Source organism: Lactuca sativa, chromosome 5 (genome assembly GCF_002870075.4).
Source record: "Lactuca sativa cultivar Salinas chromosome 5, Lsat_Salinas_v11, whole genome shotgun sequence".
Lineage (NCBI taxonomy): Eukaryota > Viridiplantae > Streptophyta > Magnoliopsida > Asterales > Asteraceae > Lactuca > Lactuca sativa.
The window spans coordinates 272,819,551-272,829,535 of NC_056627.2; positions in this window are offsets into that span (position 1 = coordinate 272,819,551).

Genomic DNA, 9,985 nt, shown 5'->3' on the forward strand with positions numbered 1-9,985 from the left:
TGTAAAATCAATTAAAATAAAATGGTTAAAACTTCGAAAAACTATTTAAAATAGCTTCTAAATTTAGGGGTTTTTTTTTTCTAAAAGTAAGAGTAAAAAACTCATGGTATCAAACAAAAATTTTTCCTTTTTAAAGTTTTTTATTAAAATTTAAAAGCTAAAAATTCTTGAAAATTTTGTGAAAAAAACTTATTCGTTGTATGATGATAATTAAGTTTATTAATAAAAAATAGCAAGAATTATTATTAAAAATATATATATCAAGATGCATACCATTTTGTCATTACATATATAAAAAGTGCTTTGATTAAATGTAATGTGTACTTGAAGGTTGGTTTTCAATTTGGTAATGGATGTATCTAATTTCATGTGCTTCTTACTACACGAGTGTCTTTTTATCGTTTTTCAATTAAAGTTATGCCTAATTTTGGCAATTTATTGGTCATTGTCGTATCTAGACATTCTACCAATCTTCTAACTAGTTTAAGGTTTATTTGGATTTAGATTTGATATTGATTGATTATTTTTAGATTGATGGGAAAAATCATATCATAAAATTCAACAAAAACTTCTTCTCTTTGCATTAAGTTAGACGTTTTTCTAAAAATAGACAGTATTTTGTAGAGACGTTCGTCTTACAAAAATTTTAATTTTAATTTTAATTTTATGATATAAATGTGCATTCACATCTGTATACATTATTCTCTGTATATATTTAATGGGTTGAATTGCAATTATTGGAAGAGTGGAAATTGCATAGCATGTGGACCTCCATTTAATGGGAATTTTGGCGACCTTTCTGCTATTGGAGCAAAGATACAGGGGACGTGATAATAACACAAGGGTCCATTTTATAAGTGTTTTAACGGGTATCCGGTGCTTTACTTATATATTCTACCCTTCCCTTTTAAGATTCTTTTCATTTTGTATAAATTACACATAAAAATATATTTTTAACGGATTCGGAAAACAATACTTCAATTCAATAATTAAAAAAATTATGTTACATATTTATAATTAAATAATAATTTTGATAATACTTCAAATCAATAATTAAAAAAATTATGTTACATATTTATAATTAAATAATAATTTTGATTATCTAAATTGTAGCAGTATTTTAAAATAAAGCCATTCATTTGATTACATAAATACAATATTATTTAAACAATACTTATTGGTGATTTCAACGGTTATAGGCTAACGAAGTCCGAACCAAAGGAAGAAAAAAAAAAAGGTTAATGCAAAAATAGCCGATCTCATACAACCGAAGTCACACAAATGCATTTTTGGTTGCTTTATTTTGGATTTTATATTTAAGTATTTAACACATGTTAACTATATGTTTATCGGATATAGATATCAGTTCTCTTATTACTTTTAAAATAAAAATATTTTTTTTATTCTGATGTATTTAATTTTATTGTGTTATAAATAATATATATATATATATATATATATATATATATATATATATATATATATATATATATATATATATATATATTAAGAAAAAGAAAAAAAACAAAATAAACAAATAAATAAATGAAAAAAATAATAATAATTAAAAACAGCAAAACCGAGTATACATGCCTCTAAAAACGTTTTTTATAAATATTTATGAAAAATATATATTAATAAAAATTAAAAAACTCGAAAAAGAAAAGAAAAACTCATTCAAATGACGTTCCATGAACGTTCGTCGCATGCGATTATTTTCTCAACTCTATATTACATTCCATAGACGTGCGTTGTAACTTCCCATTTCACGAACAAATTTTTCATTTTTAGTTAAGGTAAAACATCATTCCATAAACCCAAGTAACCCACTTGTGCCAAAATTACAATTAGTTTGAAAATCAGAGTAATATAATAAATACGGAATCTCCAATATTGCTAACAAGTGTTTACATTTATGCATTCTTCTTCCTACGATCAACAAAGGTACCTGAAAAATATTTAATTCATAATTGTAGTCAAAACTTAGTGAGTTTCCCCCTCCACACCAACAATATATATATATATATATATATATATATATATATATATATATATATATATATATATATATATATATATATATATCTTTCCCCCTCCACACCAACAATATATATATATATATATATATATATATATATATATATATATATATATATATGTTGTGATGTTTGTGATATATATATATATATATATATATATATATATATATATATATATATCACAAACATCACAACATAATAATCAACTATGGGTTATCATCAACCCTGAGACTATCAGCAGTCCTGAATATCACATACAACACAACAATATAAACACATGTAGGTAATCAATAACCCTGGGACAATCTGCAGTTCAATGGGCTCACAGCAACCCTATGGGTTATCAAAAATTATGTGGGTTATCAACAATTAAGTTTAACTATTTAAATTTCAAAAACTAAAACTATTAAGTTCAAATTTAAACTATAAAACTTAAGGGTGTAATTTGAAATTTTTTCTAAATTATTAGGTTAAATATTTGAATCAAAATAATCATATACAATCCAAACTTAACAAAATCCATCAATTTTGATAAGGATAACCATTCCAAACATAAAAAACGATTTTATGCAATAAAAACGAGTTTTGGTCATTATCCTTATAAAAAAACAGGCCAGAAAATCGAAAAATCTGGTAACAGAACAGCAAACTCGTCGAGTTGGGCTCTGAACTCGTCGAGTTCACCCAACTCGTCGAGTTCATATAGAACTCGTCGATTTCATGATCCATACAGCAAAAAAAGTTCGATTTCCTGATCTTTGACAGTTCACTATTGCATCAATTCATTATACAACAGCCTAGACTCTGATACCATTGATGGGTTATGAGCACTACATCATTCCTATGGTGTACATGCAAACCTCTAAGCTTTGGATCTAGTTTGTCTAATGAACATGCGATAATCACCCAAAGCTCATAAACCCTAGATCTAGCATATATATATATCGAAATTAACATGTAAGAACAGATCTAGATGAATACCTCTTATAGAATGGCTTGAATCTCGTAACCTTAGAGCTTAGAGTCACAAATGTCACTCCTCTAATGGTTTACAAACATCACAAGCAAAATGATATTGGAAATAGGGGAGGAGCACCAAAACTTGTCCAAGATCTCTACAAGAAAGCTTAGCCATGTTTTTTGGGAACCCTAGGGGTCTATTTATGCTTGTGTGGGCTGCTAGGGTTTCAGGAGAAACCCTAATTCCCTGCTTAGGCCTTAAGCAACCCATGGAACCTTTCTAGAAGGCCCTTGGACGAAAATCATATGGGCTTCCCATAGATTTCGTCCAACCCCCTTCCCTTTAGGAATCCATACCCACAATGCAATTATCTTATAATGACAATATTACTCCCCCAAGTTTAATTAATCTCTTTTGGCCACAGAATTAATTTCTTAATTAATTCTTGTCCAATTTTAATTAAAATCTATGATTTCTCTATTAATATATTATTCATATAATATATTAATAAACCATAATTAACCTCTTTCTTCATAAATCATCCTATCTAGTTGCTTTGATGAAGGCAACCCAAAAGGACCATGCACAACCGGCTCAAATACTTACCAAATATAGTTACGAGCTTAGACACTAATCCAACAGAAACATGTTACAAAGATATTGTTGTTTGATTTTAATCTATGCAAACCAATATCTTTGACAACTATGGAGGATTTCGATAATTTGTGAAGTTTCTACAAGAAGAAGATTTTACTTAAAGACTCTTGGATTTTTTTTTGCTTGCATGTTTGTAATGGTTGGCGTGTCAGGTTCTTTAAGAAAACAATGTTAGTTTGATATGTTATCCGGTTATGAACTTTGTTAAAATTCATTCTTAGTAGTTTGTGGTTTTGGATATTAAATTGTGATCATAGCTTTTGAATTTTCAAATTAAAGTATAAATTATAAACTTCTATTATCTATCTTATATAAATTGTTCATCATATTCAAAGTTTTTATGGATCAAGTGAAGTCATGGATCATATTAGTTAGATTATTAGTTTGTAGATCATAGTCAATGATACAAAACTTGTTAAGATTAAATTATTAGTTGTTATAGTGCTAACATTGATAATATATCCTATATACGTTTGTCCATCTTAAAAAATCAAAAAACTTATTCATGTCGTATTTTTAAATCATAGAAATTATTGACAAAAGTTTTTGGATCATAGAATTTTTTAAACATAAATATTTTCATGTTAATTAATAATAATGATGCAACATTTATGATACATATTTTACAAACCTTCTATGATAAATAATCAGAAAATGTATGGATTACTTTATTATGGATCGTGTTAATTTATGGATTATAGTCATCATCCAAAAGTTTTTTTTAGAGTAAGTTACTGAAATCGTCTCTATGGTTTGGTCAAAATTGCACGTTTGGTCCCTAACTTTTTTTTTCCACTCGGATCGTCTCTGTGGTTTGATTTTATTATGTTTTTCGTCCCTTACATACATAATGTTAGGGACCAAACGTGCAATTTTGACCAAACCATAAGGAAGAAAAACGCAACAAAATCAAACCACAGGGACGATCCGAGTGCAAAAAAACAAATTAGGGACCAAACGTGTAATTTTGACGATCCGAGTGCAAAAAAACAAATTAGGGACCAAACGTGTAATTTTGACCAAACCATAGGGACAATTTTAGTAATTTACTCTTTTTTTTATTCTTGTTATATGTTTTGATCATGCAAACCTTGTCATATTCTTTTGGATCAAATATCTTTTTCAATGATAAACATGTGTATTAGATATCATATTAGTTGGATCATTGTTTAAAGGATAATAGTCATGATCCAAACATTTATCATTCATGTTGTATTTATAAATCATAGAAACTTTAGGTCATAACTTTTGGATTATATTAAGAGTATATTATTAATCGAGGATGCGGATAGTCATGGAGGATGGACACGGTTATATGTGGATAGTCATTCATGTGCTCACAATTATTTGACCGGTTTATCATTCATGTGCTCACAATTATTTGACCGGTTTTCTATGCTTGAGTTTACATCATGATGTGGATCTCATTGTTGCTAAAGCGTAGAGTAGATGCTGCTCGGTAAAACGATGGTTCCATCAGCTTTCAACACTCATGCATATGATTGAAGTGACATGGCTGACGGATCCGTTTACCAAGCTTCGGCAAAGTGTGATACGGTATAATTTTGTTTGGATTACATTATCTGAGTATTTATATACTAATTAATTATTTCTAACCTTTTTGTAGTTTTACATCCCAATCAAACTGCTAGTGGGAGTCAACTATTGGGTACCGAACCAATTGATTCAATCCCACTTGAGAACTTCAAGATGACCGTGGAAAAAGGCCCCAGAGATACCATAATAGATTAGGTCAGCCATTCTTGTATTATAAAGACCATTGAGATTGATGGAATAACATACATAAGATTTTATCAACTTTCATGGTATCAGAGCGCACCTACATCCAACCCTAATCGCAGCCTCCTTCTTTTCTATCTTCTCCTTCAAAGTTGCGATTTATATTTCTTTTATGTCTTCTTTTCTATCTTCTCCTTCAACCTGTGATCTATCTTTTATCTTCTCCTTCAAACTGTGATTTACATGGCTAAAAAACTTCACCCCGCTCTCATGATTACCAACATTCAAAACTTTATTCCGATCACTCTCGAGATGGATAATGCACAATATACCTCTTGGACTGAACTCTTCAAGATTCACTGTCGTGCATTTGAATTAATTGATCACATTCAACCTTAAGCCGAATCCACTCCTCCTCCTACTACTATAAAAGACAAACAACTTCCTCCGTCCATGTCTAAAGAACTTTGGAGTTGCCTTGATGTCATTTTCATCCAATGGATATACAACACCATCTCAAATGACCTCCTCTAAACAATTCTTAAACCCAAATCCACTGTTGCTCAAGCTTGGACTACCCTTGAAAGTATTTTTCAAGATAATCAAAATGAACGGGCACTCTATCTCGAACACAAACTGGTCACCACCAAACTTGCCAACTTCCCAAACTGTTCAACATACTGCCAAGCCCTCAAGATGTTATCTGATCACCTTTTTAATGTGGGTTCACCGGTTTCAAATCAACGCCTTATCTTGCAACTTATTGCTAGCCTTACTAAGTCTTATGAAGGCATCGTCATGATGATAAAACAAACAAAACCTCTCTCGGATTTCTATGAGGCTTGTTCCCGCCTTATTCTAGAAGGAACTAAAAAGGCTAATAATGCAACCCAATCGGCTACAATTGATGCAACAACTCTTAATACTCAAACCTCCTACAACACACGCCCTACCTACCAGGTTCAAGATTCAAACAACAACACCAACAGGGGACGTGATCGTGGACGGAGTGGACGTGGTCGTGGTCGCGGGGGAAGGGGACACGGTAACTTAAGTGTGGGTCGTGGCCAACAGCAGCCACCGTAGCTTTCTCTATACACTTAATAATGGTTAACTTCTCATTCTTTATCTCCTTCCTCCCAACCTTGGGTTGCTCCATATTTATGGACTCCTACACACATACCACCTTGTCCCTACCCAACCAACCATCCCCGTTCCACTGCTTCAGGTTTGTTAGGTCCAAGACCTTCTACACAACAAGCATATGCCACATCTGAAAATTCTTATATCCCAAATGATTTAGAATAAGCATTTCATACCATGAGCCTTTGCCCTCCTGACCAGAACTATTACATGGATATAGGCACGACCTCACACATGTCAAACAACTCAGGTATTCTCTCCTCTTATGTCAATAAATTTCTTTTTTGGAATATCATTGTAGGTAATGGCGTGTATCTTCCAATCCAAGGTACCGGTAACCACACATTACCCCAACCATGCCCTCCTCTTAAACTCAGCCATATTATTCATGTTCCTAATCTTATTTAAAAAAATTAGTTTATGTCCGTAGACTCACAAAAGATAACCAAATTTCTATTGAGTTTGACCCCTATGGTTTTAATGTGAAGGATTTGCGGACACGGATGCCACTCCTTCGTTGTAATAGCAACGACGATCTCTATCCTCTTACTCTCATGCATCCTTCCAACTCACTCATCCAACAAATTTTGTAGCCATCACAAGAGATCTTTGGCACTATCACTTGGGTCACCCCCAGCCGATGTTCTTAGCTCTTTATATAACTCATTGTTTTTTTCCTTTTAGAAACAAATTGTCATTTTTTGTTTGTGAACCTTGAGTTTTGGGTAAACATATCAAATTACCACTTCATCCATCTAGTTCTGTTACTATTTCCCCATTGGACATTATACATAGTGATGTTTGGACCTCCCCGATACTTTCACCCGATGGTCACAGTTATGATTTACTTTTATTGGATGATTACACAAACTTTCTGTGGACTTTTCCCTTATCTCATAAATCACAAGTCTTCCCCACTTTTCAAAAATTTCATACTCTTATACAAACACAATTTAATAAAAATATCAAGTCACTACAACGTGACAACGGAAGGGTGTACGACAACAAACTCTTCCACGAGTTTGTCTGTCAACATGACATCAACTTCCGTTTCTCTTGTCCGTATATATCATCCCAAAATGAAAAATCAGAAAGAAAGATACGATCCATAAACAATATAATTTGGACCATTCTATCACACTCCCAGGTCCCTCCCACCTCTAGCACTATGTTGTTTCCTATGCTACCTATATGCTCAACATTCTTCCTTCCAAAGTGCTTTCTTACGACACCCCCACTCACAAAACTTCCCATTTCCATCCCTCATACTCTCACCTAAGGGTTTTCGGTTGCCTTTACTACCCTCTCCTAAGCTCTACAATTATTCATAAACTTCAACCCCACTCCCATCCTTGTATCGTCCTCGGTTACCCACCCGAACATCGTGGGTACATGTGTTTCGATACATCCAAATAGAAAATCATTAATCTCACCATGTCATCTTTGACTAACATTCTTTTCCCTTTCAACATCACTTTCCTTCACATCCTAACTACTCTATATTCACCGATGAACCACATCACCCTCTAACGTGGCTTAGTTCTCCCACCGGTACTACTCCAAAATCCCCCCCCCCCCCCCACTCAACTACACCACTAGTCACTTCAATACCTCCCATACAATTCACCTATAGTCGGCACCCCAAACAAACCGGACATTCAGACACTGTAGAAACCACTAAAACCACTGAACCCATCATCACCTCAAATATTCCTACCTTTTCCATAAAAACTCGTAGCATGTCCTGCATCTCCAAACCTAAATGTAACCTTTACCTCCATGTCTTCACTCTTATCTCTCCCATTCCCAAAAACCCAACTGAATCCTTGAACAATTTGGATTGGAAGAACGCCATGTTTGATGAATTTCGGGCACTTATCGACAATAAGACATGGGAGCTTGTACCAAGACATACTTACATGAACATTTTCTGAAGTATGTGGATTTTTTTCCACAAAATGAAATCTGATGATACATTGGAAAGATATAAGGCACAGTTAGTTTGTGACGAGAAGTTTCAACAGGTAGGCATGGATTGTGGAGAAACATTTAGTCCAGTGGTCAAGCCAGCAACCATCAGAACCTTGGTTACCGTTGCTCTCTCACAATCTTGGCCAATTCACTTATTAGATGTCAAAGACACGTTTCTTCATGGGGATTTGCATGAAACAATTTATATGCATCAACCAAGGGGATTTCGTGACACACAATTTCCCAACCATGTATGTATCTTAAAGTAGTCCATATATGGTCTAAAACAAGCCCTGACAGCGTGGTATCATAGATTTTCTGAATACGCCTTCCAAATTGGGTTTCAGCATAGTCGCTCCGATCATTCACTATTCATCTACCTACATGGAGGGGATATCGCCTACCTATTGTTATATGTGGATGATATTCTTCTTGTGAAATCCTCAGATTCTCTACGACTTAAATTAATGGGTCTCCTTGCCAAGGAGTTCGCAATGAAAGACCTTGGGCCCTTAAGTTTCTTTATGGGTATTGCAGTCACACGACAATCTGCTGGTTTGATGTTCCTTTAACAGCAAAAATATGCTGCAAAAATTCTAAAAAAAGCAGGCTTCGAAAATTGCAAACCTCTTCCAACACCGGTTGACTCATCACAAAATTAGCGCCAACATCGGCGAACTTTTGGAGAACCCGACAGAATTTAAGCAGCTAGCGGGGGCCTTTCAATATCTCACTTTTACACGTATGTACATTAGCTATGCGGTTCAACAAATTTGCATGCACATGCATGCCCCTCGATTTCCCCATTTCACGGCCCTCAAAACAATACTTTGATACATTTTTGGCGCAATAGATCATGGCTTATCACTTACTGGTCCAACACTACATCACTTTTATCCTACACTGATGCTGATTGGGCGGGTTGTCCCGACACCTGACGTTCGACATCTGGATACTGCATCTTTATGGGAAACAAACTCATTTCTTGGTCCTCCAAACGGTAGACCACTATTTCCAGATCGAGCGTCGAAGTCAAATACCGAGGGTTTGCTAATGTCGTCTCAAAATCTTGTTGGCTACGAAATCTTTTATGTGAATTACAGCATCCCCCTCGCAAAGCAACTATTTTCTATTGTGATAACGTGAGTGTTTTTTATTTGTCAATCAATTTGGTTCAACATCAACTCACTAAACACATAGAAATCGACAACCATTTCGTTCGCGAAAAAGTAGCTAAGGGTGAAGTTCGAGCCTTTCATGTGCCATCATAGTTTCAAATTGCCGACATCTTCACAAAGGGAGTCCTACATGTTCTGTTCTACGACTTCAGATCCAGTCTCAACATTCGGCCACCTACCGTTTCGACTGTGGGGGTGTATTATCCATATATTTTATATTAACTGTATGTTTTGTATAATGATGAAATTATTTTGTAAATATTTTCCTAACTTAGATTAGGTAACCCATTCTTGTA